Source organism: Furipterus horrens, unplaced genomic scaffold (genome assembly GCF_987537825.1).
Source record: "Furipterus horrens unplaced genomic scaffold, mFurHor1.1.pri manual_scaffold_9, whole genome shotgun sequence".
Classification (NCBI taxonomy): Eukaryota; Metazoa; Chordata; class Mammalia; order Chiroptera; family Furipteridae; genus Furipterus; species Furipterus horrens.
In genome coordinates this window covers 12,921,163-12,937,273 of record NW_028327179.1, presented here as the reverse complement: position 1 = coordinate 12,937,273, position 16,111 = coordinate 12,921,163, and positions in this window count along the sequence as shown.

The window sequence follows — 16,111 nt, the reverse complement described above, 5'->3', positions numbered from 1 at the left end:
CTTCGCCTCGGAGAAGTGCGATGTGCCCAGGCCCTTGCCCATGACCTTGGGGAAAACTTTCACATCTCCATGGCTTTTCCTTTGACGTTCAGTATGCCTGGAGTGGCCTTCCCTGCCTGCCACGCCCATAAACTCCTATTCATCCTTCAAGTCCTTGCTCAGAAGTAGCAATAAAAATAATAATCATAGAGCAGGTTTCCCTCTTCTATTCTGGCCTAGCTCACTATAATTTCCCTTTATATCACTCAGCAAAGTCTGTAATGATATATATATGCGATTATTTTATGACCATCTATATGCCACTTGACTGAAAGTTATTTGAGCTTAGAGACCATCTGCTTTGCTTACACTTGTATTTAAAGCCTATTCCAATCCCTGGTACATAGTAAGTACTCAATTAATGTTATGAAGTGAATGAATTAATAGGTTCACATTTATTGAGTACTCCCAATGTGTTAGGCACTGGGCTAAGTGCTCCTGATACATGTTAAGTTTTAATCTTCCCAGCAACCTTCTGAGGTAAGTTATTATTATCTCTATTGAACAGATATGGAAGTTCAGGCTTAATGAGGTTTCAAGGATCTGTCAAGGTCACCAGCTAAAAGTGAGTAAATATGAGTTTGTCAACCTCTAGAACTCAGCTCTCAATCACAATACTATATACTTCCTATTTGAAACAGTCAGCCTCCCTCATACTGGAATTTTCTGTTTGCTTCATCATTTTTTCTCATTGCATTTCAGCTATTCCTCTATTACCACACTTGTCACATTGCAATATCACATTTAAATATGTCTCTGTGAGCTCCACGCAGGCCAAGTCTAACCACCCAGTCTATACCTGGGTGCAATTACAATACTAAACAATACGTGCCCAATTAACCTCTCATCAGTCTCAATACATCAGATGCCATTAGTGTAGCTGGACTAGTTAACCAACTGAACAAATAAAGAGCTCAGAGGCAGACCAGCAATATGTGGAAGTGACATAGGAGGTGGGTGGCAATGGGGAAAGGATGGAGCTGGAAAACACAGTTATTCACTTAAAAAGCAAGGAAGTTAGACCCGTCTCATCCAAAATACACAAAAATTAATTATTAATGAACTAAAGATTTCCATGTTAAAAACAAAACTTTTCAAACATCTAAAATGATGAGTAATTGCAAAGGTAATCAGGGAAATAAAAATGAAGACTAAATTGGCAAAAATTAAGAAATCGAATTATACTCAGTGTTGGCAAAGATGTGGATTTCTAGAAACTCTGGTACATATATATATTAGCACATTTTACAGAAAATTTTTGGTAATATCTAATAAACCATGTTATAGTTATACTGTAGCATATTATATGCAGTTTAAAAATATGAGTGAACAGGTTCAGCCACTGTGAAAAACAGTGCAATTCCTCAAAACATGGAATTGCCCTGTGATCCAGCAATTCCACTCCTGGGTATATATCCAAAAGCAGTGAAAGCAGGAACTTGAATGAATGTTTGTACACCCATGTTCATAGCATCATTATTAACAAGAGCCAAAATGAAAGCAATCCAAGCACCCACCAATAGATGAATGGATAAACAAAACGTGATATATATGTGTGTGTGTGCATGCATGTGCATATATGTATATTATATGTAATATATACATTGTATATAGTATGCTTCAATATTATTCAGCTGTAAAAAGGAAGAAAATTCTTCTACATGCTGCAACATGGATGACCTTTGAAAACATTAAGCTAAGTAAAATAAGCCAGTCACAGAAGCACAAATATTGTATGGTTCCACTTATCTGAGGTACCAGAAGAGTCAAATTCATGGAGACGGAAAGTCGAATAGAGGTTGCCAGGGGCCAAGGGGAAGAAGAACCGAGGAGTTAGTGTTTAATGGGTACTGGATTTCCAGTTGTAGAAGATAGGAAAGCTAGGAAGCTGGATGGGATGACGGCTGTGCACCAATGTGAATGCACTTAATGCCTCAAAACAGTACATTTTAAAATAATTAAAATGGCTAATTTTATGTTATGTATATTTAACCACAATTTTGAAAAATGAATGAGCAATGTATTTACTCATTCTTTTGCCAATGTGCGTTTGAGGGTATTTCTAGTTTTGTTTGTTCATTTGTTTTTTGTTTGTTTGTTTTTGTCGACATTACAGATCTCCTGATATGCTCGTATACCTAAAAATGGAATTGCTGGGTCAACTTTACTATGCCAAATTGTTTTCCGAAGTGGCTGTACTATTTTAAATAAGTTATATGCTAAAATAATAATGTATAAAAGATGTTCAGGAACTGTTAAATTATAGCCAAAAGGAGGTATGTGAATTTCTCAACTTACCCAACCATCTAGAAGTATGCTGCCCAGAAAAGGGGGCTCCATCCAGACAATAGCTGCTACATTTCATTCCTTTGCTGGGTATCCCTTTAAGAACATTTGCTAATTGATGCCAGCAAGTGATGGCCCTCCAGGATGGTGAAAGTTTTGGCAACTCTGAAAGGGATGGAAGGCTGAATAAGATGGGATACTGGTCTGGAAATGTGCTCCCGGGCTTTTTGGAGAGTCTAGTTTAGAAGCACAGGTACTGCTCTGTGCTTGACTAAAGGCTTGTATTCATCCCTCTGGGAGGTGGTTCTTTTTGATTAAGTGAGAACCTCAGAAGGATCCAGACTTACAAAATCATCCTGGAAAAGGAAAATGGCAAGTTAGTGGACACATGCAACCTAACTCCAACTATTAGGAAACCTGTCTTATAGAAGTGGATTTACTCTGGGAAGTTACAGAGAGCAAGGCAAAGGGTTAGAGGCCAAAGGGGAACATTATAAACCTAGATCTGGGCATGCACCCATGAAATCGGCCCCCTGTGAGATCCTGGGCATGTTCGACCATCTAGAGTGTCCAAGATTCCAGAACTGGAGGCTGAGGAAGCTAGAGAAGATGACAGCTACAGTCCTTTCCCACTCTGTGATGGTGATGCAAATACATCCAAGTGGTAGACACCCCACCCTCCAATAACAGTGCTGAGTCAACTCTTTAGTTGGGTTTTCGTTCTTCATTTTTTTAAAAATATATTTTATTGATTATCTTGTTACAGTAGTTCCATTTTTCCCCCTTTGCTTCCCTCTGTCCAGTACCCCCCTTCCCTCCAGCAATCCCAGCCCCCTTAGTTCATGTCCATGGGTTGTGCATATAAGTTCTTTGGCTTCACCCTTTCCTATATTATTCTCAACTTCCCCCTGTCTATTTTGTACCAACCAATCATGCTTCTTAATCCCTGCACCATTTCCCCATTCTCCCCCTTCCCCCTCCCAGCTGATAACCCTCCAAATGATCCCCATACCTAAGATTCTGTTCCTGTTCTGGTTTGCTTAGTTGGATTTTGTTTTTACTTTTTAGATTCAGTTGTTGATAGTTGTGAGTTTGTTGCCATTTTAGTGTCCATACTTTTGATCTTCTTTTTCTTAAGTAAGTCCCTTTAACATTTCATATAATAATGGCTTGGTGATGATGAACTCTTTTAGCTTTACCTTGTCTGGGAAGCACTTTATCTGCCCTTCCATTCTAAATGATAGCGTTGCTAGATAGAGTAATCTTGGTTATAGGTCCTTGATTTTCATCACATTGAATACTTCCTGCCAGTTCCTTCTTGCCTGCAAAGTTTCTTTTGAAAAATCAACTAATAGTCTTATAGGCACCCCTTTGTAGGTAACTCACTGCTTTCCTCTTGCTGCTTTTAAAATTCTCTCTTTATCTTTCACCTTTGACATTTTAATGATGATGTGTCTTGGTGTGGTCCTCTTTGGGTCTAGCTTGTTTGGGACTCTCTGTGCTTCCTGGACTTGTATGTCTATTTCCTTCACCAAATTTGGGAAGTTTTCCTTCATTATTTTTCATATAAGCTTTCAATTTCTTGCTCTTCCTTTTCTCCTTCTGGCACCCTTATGATTCAGATGTTGGCACATTTAAAGTGGTCCCAGAGGTTCCTAAGCCTCTCTTCATTTTCTTCAATTCTTGTTTCCTCATTCTGTACTGGTTGAGTTTTTTTCTACCTTATGTTCCAAATCATTGATTTGAACCCTGGTTTCCTTCCTTTCACCATTGATTTTGTGTGGATTTTCCTTCATTTCATTTAGCATAGCCTTCACTTCTTCCCTTACGTGTTTGCCATACTTAAGCATATCTGTCATGCCTGTGAGCGTCTTTATCACCAGTGTTTTGAACTCTTCATCTGTTAGGTTGGCTATCTCCTCGTTGCTTAGTTCTCCTACTGGAACCTTGATCCATTCCCTCTTTTGGGTCATACTTCTCTGTCTCCTCACCTTGACAAGCTCCTGTGTTTGTTTGCTTCTGAGTCAGGTAGAGCTGTCACTCCTGTTGCATTGTAAGGTGCAGAGCCTTAGGTATTCGTCAGTACAAAGCGACCCATTTCACCACGTTGTGGCGCTATGGGGCAGGGGAGGGTCCGAGAAGGAACAATGCTGCTTGCTCAGCACTCATCCTTTTTCCAGGCACTTCTCCCACTTCTGTATGGGACTGGCGCCTCTCTAGCTGTTGCCCTGGCTGTCGTTCCCAGGGTGGGTAGGTCTGCGGATGTTCTAGGACTGTGAGGACCCTTTAAACAAGCGGACTCTGCTGAGAGACCAGCAGTTTCTTCCTCCACCCCAACTCCAACTGGTTTGCACAGTCAGAAGCAATGAGGCTTGATTTTCCCTGGGCTCGGACTATGAGCTGCGCGGTCTGGTCTGGTGCTGGGAACACTCTGCAGGTGTCCTTCCCGACTTTTTAAAACATGTGACTGCACTTTCCTCTGGCTTGCCACTGCCGCTGCCACATCTGCTGCCACCCCTACACCATGTCCTCTCCGCCCCAGCACCACCCCTCCTACCTGTCTGGATGAGTATTTCTTCTTTAGTCTTTGTTTGCTGGACTTCCATGTAGCTTGATTTTCTGGAACTTCTGGTTGTCTCTAGTTTTGAGGTAGTTGTATTCCTTCTTAGTTGTGGAGGGAGATGCAGTGTGTCTGTCTATGCCTCCATCTTGGCCCAGAAGTCCCTGACTAGATTTTTGATGATAAAGAAATATTGTTAAATTTGTAGGTGTGTTGAACATTGTATTATGATACACAAAAAAAAGAAGAAAGATTTTATTTTTAGAGAAACATAATGCAGTATTCATGGATGAGAAGCTATATCTGGGATTTGCTATAAAGGAATTCAGTGTAAGGAAGGGGAAAAAGTGGGTGGCAGCATAGAAGAAAGATTAGCCATGAATTGATAATTGCTTGAAGCTGAGTGTTCTATCTAATTTTGTATTAAGTGTTTAAAGATCCATAAAAAGTCTTAAAAAAAAAAAAACACATTGCTGAGCAATGAATGAAAATAAGGACTTACTCGAGTAAAGGAAAGAAAAAAAAGAATGAAGAAATTTAAGTTTTGGACATGGGGTAAATATGAGGCCTCTAGTAGATGGAGGATGATGGCATTGTAAGATCAGGATTTTTATATTTGCTTTCCATATTTTCTGCCATATATTAGAAAAGAAAATACCATTCTCATAAAGCAGAGTGGAGATTACCTTTAAAGTCAAGGAAAGCCAAAATAAAAGCTTGCGCTTTTTTTGTTGTTGTGGTTTGTTTGATTGATTTTTTAATTTATTGTGTAGTGCTTTCAGCGTTTTGCATGTATCAATGCCTTGTTTACAATTCCCTAATAGCTTCCCATGGCACTCAAAGTAAAATACAAATTCTTCACCACGCCCTGTGACGTCCAGTGTGACTTGGTATAGACATGGCTCTCTCTACTGCACAGGCCTCCTCGCTATTTTTTATTTTTTATATTTTTTCCTCGCTATTTTTTAATACAGCTGGTACTCTCTTGCCTTTGAACTTGCTATTCTCACTATCAGAAATACTCGTTCCTCCAGCTAACTGTGTGGTGCTCTCCCTCACCCCCTTCAGGTCAGACGTTCCCTGTCCATCTCCTTATGTAACACAGGTGTGTGCACCCATACACAATACACACGCTGCCACTCTCCTCCCCTTCTCTCTCCCTCCCTTTCTCTCTTTCCCTCCCTCCCTCCCTCTCTCCCCCTCAGCATTTATCACCCCCTGACAAATTATTTGTTTGATGCCTGTTTCCCCCAAGTAGATTGCAAACTCCATCAGACCTGAGGCTTTGTTTTATTCGAAGAAAAATTTCTCAGAACAATGTCTGGCATCCAGTAGATGCTCATTAAATAATTATTGAATGAAGTGAATGAATAAATGACTGTAGTCCATACCCAAATCCTCTTAGGTAAACATGCCCATATATCTTTGGGGGCTGAAATATGTTTCCACAGTGGTCAAAATGCTCCTGGGTTAGCTGGATCTAGTTCAACTGGGCCAAGATGCCTGCAGAGCAGCCAAATGCCTTGCAATGAGATGTGCACCTCTGATCCATTCCAATTTGTTAGAAGGGCAGCTGGAGGAGATGGCCTACAGCCCTGCTGAGGCTGGGGTGACTGCTCTTTTCCTGAGAAGAGCAAGATTAGATGAGGGTCCAACTGAGGGGTGATGGCCTCTGCGGGAAATAAACTTGGAAGAAATAACATAGCTGGATGGGGTGTTTCAGGGTCACAATCCCTAGTTTAATGGTTTCAAAAATGAAACATTTCTATACTACCAGTGTTCACATAGCCAAGTATCTCTTTACATAAGCCAGTTTCTGATCTGCACGCCACCTTGCTTAATTTTATTGTCAGTTATGCCAAATAAGCATCTCTTGGATGTGAAAAGATTTTCCAGCAGGGTCTAAAAGACCAGGACAGATGGCATTCCAGTGGGGGTACTCCTGCCTCTTTGTTTTAGTTAATATTGACATTTTTGCAGTAAACAGATCCGGCTTCCATTCCTTCCTAACTCATCTTGGCAGTCCTGAAGGTTTGAAGGCATATAGTTCCCTAGAATTTGGAAAATGTACTTGCCACTGAATTTAAAAAGATATATGTCAGGAAGAGCAATGTTCATATTTAACTGATGCTTGTGAGTGTCACAAAGTAATGCCCTGGCTGGTGTAACTCAGTGGATTGAGTCCCAGCCTGAGAACCAAAAGGTTGCCAGTTCAATTCCCAGTCAGGGTACATGCCTGTGTTGCAAGCCAGATCCCCAGCTGGGGGCGTGCAAGAGGCAACCGATGGATGTAACTCTTGCACACTGATGTTTCTCTTCCTTTCTCTCTCCCTCCCTTCCTCTCTCTCTAAAAGTAAATAAATGAAATCTTTACAAGAAAAGTCACAAAGTAGTAAATAATACACTGTGATCACAAAGCACTTTTAAAGAGCAATGAGAGGATAAGAAAGGGAAAGAGGAACAGCTGAAGAAAAAGATTCTCTGAACAAATTTAAATTGCTGTATGAAACTTCTTTTAGATCCTTTTTAATCTAGACAGTATCTGCAAGGTTATATTAGTTTTACTCAGAAAATCAGACACTATTTACTGAAATTCAAAATTAGGATGTACTGTTATATATATATATATATTCCTTTCTAAAAATCAATTGGCAGAATATATCTCAATCTTTACCTTAGTTATATCTGCAAAGACCCTATTTCCAATTAAGGTCCCATTCTTTTGGGGTGGATGTGAATTTGAGGAGGAACCCTAAATAGACAATATTTGCAAGCAAAAACTGACTAGTATTTACCATTTTAAAATGTGAGTAGAAGGTAGGCAGGGGTTAGCAAGGGGCTCAAAAGCAATCTGGGGGGCTCAGGAAACTCTGCCTTCAGTCTTGTAGTTTGACAACCAGAAAGCTGCTGCTGAATTAAGGCCAGACAGATATTCTGGAAGTGCAGGAAGATAAAACTAGGAATTAGAAAAAACGAGCAAGGACAAAGAAACAGTTAAGCAGGAATTGGTTCCGTCGTCGGCAGCCGTCCGTCTCGAGAGAGGATGGTGTAGCTTCTTAAGAGTCTATCTGCACCGCCGAGAATGGCTGTGCAGTCCGACTCGGGAGTGACACGGTATCTGTCTCCTCCCGTGTTGAATCGACATCTTGCGATGACGCTGGAGTGTCCTCTCCAGTGAAGCTGAAGCTACAGAGCCTGGACAGGGTGATATGGAGGGTCTGCTGTTGCCCATGCAGCAGACCCCCCCCTCTCTTCGCAGCTGAAGGGTCCAAGGGAAAGACGGAGTCAATACAGCTTGGCTTCAGGTGCGCCGCAGGAGTTGCCGGTGTTGACTACAACGTCGAACCGCCTTAGGGACTCCGGCTCCGGATTTTCTGTCGGGGTTTACTCCCTTAGCCTTTCCCCTGAAGAGGTATGCCGCAAGGCAGCGGAGGTTTTTTGGAGTCAGAGTTTTCCTTCTCTGATGTGCCCTGACTGGAAGATCAAACCAGCGACACTTAGCTCGCAGGCCGACGCTCAATCCACTGAGCCAAACCAGCCAGGGGTGAAGCAGGAATTGGTTAATGATGTGATTTTGTAATGAGAACATTAGAGCTTCTATCAAAAATACAAATATGCTTGAGGAAGATGATTAAGCAAATGAGAGAATTCAGGTACTAAACTAATCATCAGTTCAGATAATAAAAAACCCATCAAATTTATTAAATAATGACCAGGATTGTTGGCCTCAAAATGAGTAGTTTCTTATAAGCAAAGGAGCAATAAACCAAGCCTCTGCAAACTGTATTTGTTGTACTTGTTCCACATTATGGATGCTTGGGTCTTCTACTTTGTGGGTAATCAGTGACTTTCTTCCCAACCCAACTATGTGCTGCTTCCCAGTCATCAAATCGTGTGAAGTTGAAGAGTAAAGACCAATGTGAGTGTTAGACTTTCAAAATGTCATTGAAATGTGCTAACGAAATGTGCTAACAAAAAAGTAAGATGCATCACAAGTCAGGAAGCGACGTCTTTTAGATTTCTTCTCCCAGTGGAGATTTAATTAGGAGTAGAGGGTATTATCTTTTGCTTTCTTTTCCAAAGCTATGTGGTGGAGATTTTAGGACCAAAAGTCTCATGGTCAAGTGAGAAGACTAGAGTTTGGTAGTGATCTAACATAATCCTCATTCATTGCTAAGACTTTCAGAAACAAAACAGAAACGGAACTCAGAAACCTGTCCAGTTCAAGGTCTCACTGTGCAGGTGTGAGGCCCAAGGTCCAGAGACGTAGGGTCCTTTCCAAATGACTCGCTTGGGCCAAGCTTGGATTACACTTAGACCCAGGAATCCCAAGCTCTTTTCACGATCTGTATCATCTGCTCTGACCAGACTCAGCAGGCGACATCTTAAACACCTACTTATCAAGCTTGAACAAGCCACTCTGGGTTTGCATTAGTGTGTTAATTCACTGTGAGAAGCTAATATATATATAATATTTCATATATAAAATATACATACATTTTCCTCAAAAGAGCTAGATACAAAGGAGGTGCTGAATAAGTGGTTTCTGAATGAATGGAATGCAGCATAAACCAAGTTCTGGCCAATGGCATGTGAGTGGAAGTCACGCGGGCCATGTCCAGGCCCACCTCATACCCTCCCAGGCTTGATCTTCACTCTCTTTCTCCATCACCAGCTGAAGAGAGAAGACATCAAGGACCTAGAAGAGGACAGAGCCACTATAAGGAAAGGGCCTGTGTCCTCAAATGAGCCCAAAGAGCAGACTCCCCTGATCCCAAACCCTTTTTGAACTGTGATATGAGAAAAAAAGTAAACTTTCTTTGGGTTAAGCCACTGAAATTTGGGGGTTGTTTACTATAGTGGTTAGCCACCCTGACTAGGTTAAGATGGTTAAACAGAACCAGGCCCAGAACAGTTTAGGTGTCTAACACTTTGAATGTGATGGACAGGACAAAGGTGGACAATGGTAGGTCCCGATGCAGATGTGTATATGCAGCAACAGACTTCTCACTCCCAGCTGATCGGTCTTGTTCCAATGTCCCCTAGACCTCACTACCTCACTTTCTATATAATTCCCTTTCTAGTCTCTGCAATTCCCTTACACACACACACACACACACACACACACACACAGCAACTGCAAACTCTGGAACTTTAAGCTGAATATTCAATCCCTGTTACAGAGATGAGGTAGGAGGCAGCAAAGCTACTTAGCTTGTGAATTCCCTGGCATAGGCCTGACCTTAAGTAAACCGATTTCTCATATGAGGAGTCTTAGGCTCCCAAATCAGTGGCATGCATTTCACCCTATGTACATCCTACTTCGCTACTAAGACTGCAACTCTTGTCTTAAGAGTCTGCATCCTGATGACTGCCACCAATCGGGTGCTTCATATGTCATTGATGGAAATGAGGCTGGCAGAGATGAACAGGAATCAAAACTGTGCAAGAATCACCAAAGAGTCAAACATGAGAGGGTGCCCGAAACACACAGTTGGTCATTTTTGTGTAACAGATCAGAAAGGAGCATCGCATGGAGAGACAAAACCCATACTCCATCTCCCCTGAAACTTTGCAGAGAAGATACAGCTTTAGCAGATTTTACACTTTCAAAAACTGTGGAAAGAATGCATTGATTGTAAAATGGCCTTTTCTTCCTTCACGAGGAGGAAGAGGAGTAATGCACCAAAAAGCAAAACTGCAGTGGGAAGGGGAGAGGCTGTGGGTTTGAATTCTGACTCTGTCATTTACCAAGGGCATGTCCTTGGGCTCACGCAGTCATGTCCCTGAGCCTCTGAATCCTCATCTAGACAATGAAAAATGGTGGCAAGTAAGACCTACTTCATAGAGCTGCTGCAAGGAGTAAATGAGATTATGTATGAAAAGGGCCCAGCAGAGAGCCAGGTTCAGGACACCGAAGCTTTTATCGTGAATGCTACGTGTGAGCAGATAGATGGTAAAAATAATCACCATACTGTCCAAAATAACTTCATAGTCAAACTTTGATAAGATTACAGACTAACAAGAGAAAGAGGATAAACTCTTCTTCTCTATCAAGTATCAGTAGGATTCATCAGACTGGTATGAGATAGCAAATTAGGCCATTCATAAATCTATTTTGCAGAAGCCTTTAGCAATATATCTCAATCATTTAAATCCTAGTGACTAAGTTTTGAAACTAGCCACGAATAAATCTATCTTAATACTATCTTACTCCTAGATAATATGACTTTTATCTTAATTTATGTCTTGGACTTCTTTTTTTCTTTTTTCTTTTTTTTTAGAGAGGAGGAGGAGGGAGGGAGAGAAACATCGATATACGAGAGATATGTACCTCAATTGGTTGCTTCTCACACGCCCCCAACTGGGAACCTGGCCCACAACCCAGGCATGTGCCCTGAAGGGGAATCGAGCCCACAACGCTTTGGTTCATAGGCTGGGGTTCAATCCACTGAACCACACCAGCTAGGACGTCTTGGACTTTTTAATAGGTTGTTTTGCTTAATCCTGGAATTTCTATCACAAATTTAAATTTCCTATGGCTAATCCTAGCCAAAAGTTTCTTTAAAAAAAGAATGCCAAGATTCCGGTCTCTTTCTTGCTGAATTTGGATAGATACTTAGAAGAAGAAACTGCCATGGGAGAAAGCACTTGTGCTCACCTAACCCCAGCTGACTGGTGGCCCTGTTTTAGTGGTAACTATGTTTCATGCCAAGTTCCAATTTTACATTTAAAGGGGTAAACCAGATTATTGCATCTGGGGACCAGAATGCCCTACAGTAATGGTACTTCATAGTTACAAATTATTCATTGAATATACCTGCACTTGAATTTTTAGTGTTTCCTTTCACTAGTCTGATGTACACGTCTCACGCTAGGTATGTTAGTTGCCTAGGCTGCATAACAAATTATGCTAAAATTTAGTGGCTTGAAACACATTTTTTATCTTGGAGTCATTTCTGGGTCTGGAATCCATGTGTGACTTAGATATATCCTTTGGTTTGATCAGGAAGTTGGCTAGGGCTACAGTCATCTCAAACCCCAGCCAGGGGAGGGTCGGCTTCTAAGCTCCCATTGGTGGCTGTTGGCAGGCCCCAGGTTCTCACTGGCTATTGGCTGAAGACACCAGTGCCCCGCCACATGGGCTTCTTAACAGGGTTGCTCACAGCATGGCACTCTCTCCAAGGAGAGAGCAATGGATGGGGCAGGAAAGTACATGCTATGGGCTCAATGTTTGGGTCCCCCCCAAACGCATGTATTGAAACCTAATCCCCAAGATGATGGTATGAGGAGGTAGAGCCTTTGGGAATTAGGTTGTAAGAATGGAGCCACTGAGAATGGGATCAGGGCCCTGATAAAAGCCACTGAGAAGGCTCTCTTGCCACTTGTGCCATGTGAGGACACAACAAGAGAGGTCAGTAGTCTGCAACCCGGAAGTGGACCCTCACTGGAACCCAACCATGCTGGTACCCTGATCTTGGACTCCCAGCTTCCAGAACTGTGAGCAATAAATTCCTGTTGTTTATCAGCCACCCGGTCCTATGGTATCTTTTAAAATTTATTTATTGTTTATCTATTACAGTTGTCCCACTTTTCCCTCCATTGCCCCCCCCACCCTGCCCACCCCTTCTCCCACAGTCAATCCCCACCCCATTGTCCATGTCCATGGGTCATTTATACTAGGTCCTTGACTAGGCCCTTCCCCTTCTTCCCCCTCTTTTCCCTCCCCCCTCCCCCCTGGTCACTGTCAGTCTGTTCCTTGTTTAAATGCCTCTGGTTCTATTTTGCTCGTTTGCTTGTGTTGTTCATTAGTTTCCTATATTAGGTGAGATCATATGGTATTTGTCTTTTGTTGCCTGGCTTATTTCACTAAGCATAATTCTCTCTAGTTCCATCCATGTTGTCGCAAATGGTAGGAGTTCCTCCTTTCTTTCTGCTGCATGGTATTCCATTGTGTAAATGTACCAGTTTTTAATCCACTCACCTACAGATGGGCACTTGTTCTGTGGTATTTTTGTTGTAGCAACCCAAACAGACTAAGACAGTAAGCAAAACAGAAGTTAGGGTCTTTTCATACCCTAACCTTGGAAATGACATTCCATCACTTTTGCCATATTCTCTGTTAGAAGCAGGTCACAAGGTTCAGCCCACACTTGAGAAAAGCGGAGCCACAAACGCTGCCTGTCTCACAGAAACTCCATTTAAGGTCATGCTTCTCAAAGGACAAGCTCTTTTGTTTGTTTGCTTGTTTCGTTTTCATTTCCAACATGTTGTATGTCACACTTTTTGTAAAATAAATAATTTCTAAAAAAAAATATCACAAAGACATTAAAAAAGCAAACCCATTGATCACATGTTGAATGTTGCAATAATTTCAAGTTGTTGTAAAAATTTCTAAACAGTCTCCATTCTGTAAGTTACCTCATACAGACCAGATATGAATGGCTTGTGGATTGGCATCAGTGTTGGACTATCTTTTGAGGAGTGCTGATTTAAGGATTTTAATAAATGCCGATGACTTTTCAAGGCTTTTACATAACAATGGTTTGCAGTATTTACATGGCTATTCCCGGATGGAAGGATTCTAGAAAACAATAATAATCTCATTCTACTCTCTGTATTTCTAAAAATGGAAACTTTGTTACCATTAATTTCAAGGGTGTATGGGATTACAAGTCTCCTGTTTAATATTTACCCCAAAGTCCTGTATGTGCCTCCTTTTCCTTTCCACCAGTCTGTAAACTAGATTAAGCCACACTTTTGAACTGAGAAGCCCGACATATACTATAATTATCAATTCACAACTAATGTTAGAAAGGAAGTTTGAATGCCCTTCCTAGTCTATTCAGATCCCTCAAAACATATCTCAAGTGTAAACTCCTCAATTCAACAACAAACAATTTTTTTGAGCACCAACTCTGTGCAAGATTATGGAAGATACCATTTTCAAGAGGGCACAATCTCTCCTCTCACCCGGTTTACAGCATGTCTTTTTAGTCAATTACATCTCCTCAATATTTTGGCATTTGAGAGCATTCTTTCCCTTGTTTCTAGGTGTTTCAAACATCTAATCTTAATGAAATCATGAGTTTACTGAGCAAAAGTATCCATTTCACATCCTTCACAGCCTCCAACACAGCATCAGGCAGTTGAGCAGGGCCTAAGTGAAAACATGAACTCAGCTGACATTTACCAAGCCCAGAATCCAAATCCCCTGTCCAGGAACTAAGCGGTGTGAACAGGGCTTCTGTCCCAAATCTCACTAATTTGCCAGCATCTCTCTTAATCCCTCTTCCAGCCTCTTCACCTCTAACTCATCCACCAAAGCAAAGCAGACACTGACTCTGCTCCCCTGGTTCTCACAGGGCAAACTGAAATCTCCTGTGAAGTTATCATAGTATCCACAAGAGAAAGGAGAAACCCAGGTGGAGCAAAGGGCCTTTAAAAACAAGTCTTGCTCAATTTCCTGCACAACTGCCAGCCCTCAGCTGGGCATCTCCTCCTTCCCCACCAAGGAAGGGAGTGAGGGTTAGTAAAACCTACATTTGCAAGCCCAGTGCCAGGGAACTGTGCAAACACAAAGGTGGGCCAAGCAGAGATTTTTGCCCTCAAGAATTGACAATGGGTAAATCACACTTTCTTCAACTAGAATACAAAGTGGAAGGTGCCAAGTGTTGCAATGGTGACTTATGAAGAAAGCACTGCGGGAGAACAGATGGGGAGAAGTTATTAATTTTAAATGGTGAAAATTCAGAGGCTCTCGCTTGAAGTTAAGGCTTGGAGGATGGGTAATACAAAGAATGGGTAACACTCAGAGAGCACTTCCTCCTCCCAAGTGTTGGGTTGGTGGCTGACATGCATCTCATTTGGAACTCAAAATAGGTCTGCTGGGAAGGTGCGATAATTAGTCCCATTTTACAGTGAGGACTCTGAAGCGTGCAGAGAGTGAGCTGTTTGTCCAAGGCCCAGGCTAGTAAATGTTGGAGTAAGTAAACTGAGGTCGGAGACAGTCAGGAGGGAGGAAACTCTGGAGGCACCCCAGGACTAAGACAAAGGACACCGATACTGGACAGAGACTATTCTAAGCTTGGTTTTCCCCGCTTTCTCGAAAAAAAACTGAATCATGGTGAATCATGACTATACCTTCAAAGAAGATGCTACATGACCCTTGCTTCATTTTAATAGCGTTATAATAAATTAGCATTGTGGGACCCCTTCCCTGGTGGCTAATCAAGGAAAATCATGGGAGACAGCATGCACAGTAGCTTAAAAGTAATATCACGAATTGTGCATATGCAATAAAAGCCCACCAAAACTAGCCAGGAAGTATCTGCCCTGTAAGAATAGAATCCCTCCAGCCCCTGAGGTCAGTCTCTGCTGGGAGTTGGCTGGCTCCCATGCTCTGTGGAGTGTACTATCGCCTAATAAATCTGCTCTCTCTTTCTGTTATAAACTCTGTGTGTTCGCTTCAATTCTTTGTCCGCGATCCCCAAGAACCTAGTTAGCTGTGCCCACCTGCGCCAAAACCATACAGGGTTGAGAGCTGGTGCTCTCAACCCTCACTTAAGGAGCAAAGGAGGCCACGGGGGAAGGCCTAGCGCTGTGTAGGGCGCTCCCGAGAACAGTGACGAGTCTGCAAGGCTGGAGCACGCGGCCTGAGGAGGGGGTAGTGCTCTTGGATCCCAGGGTCAGCTGTGGAACCTATATGTCAAACTCTGGGCTTTACATGTAATATTTCATCAGACTTCACCGCATACCTGTTGGACAGGTACTAGTCTCCCCATTTTACAGGTAAGAGAACTGACGCACAGAGAAGTTCAGTAACTTAAAAAGTTGACTGGCAGGTATCTGAATCCAGGGATGAGACTCCCGAACACACTGTGGGGGCCCAGTATCCTCACGTGGAAGAACCCCCTTGCAAGCTGCCTGTGCCTTGACTTCTCTCCCAGTCTACACATCCGGTCCCTTCCCACCCATACTTCGCCCTGACCCCTGACCCCTTACTCCCACCTGCGCATTCAGATCAACCGCCTGCCTACCAGCACAAGGTTGGGAGCCGCAGAGCGCCCACAACTCCTGCTTCCCAGAGAGCTTTGCGCTCCCCTGGAATAAAGAGCCTTTGAGCCGGGAGCCACGTGCAGCCTCGTGCAGGCCCCTCCCACAGGCGTGGGCCCCAGGCAGCAGTGGGCGTGTTCCCGGCAGCAGTTCCCGCGGCCGGGGGCGGGG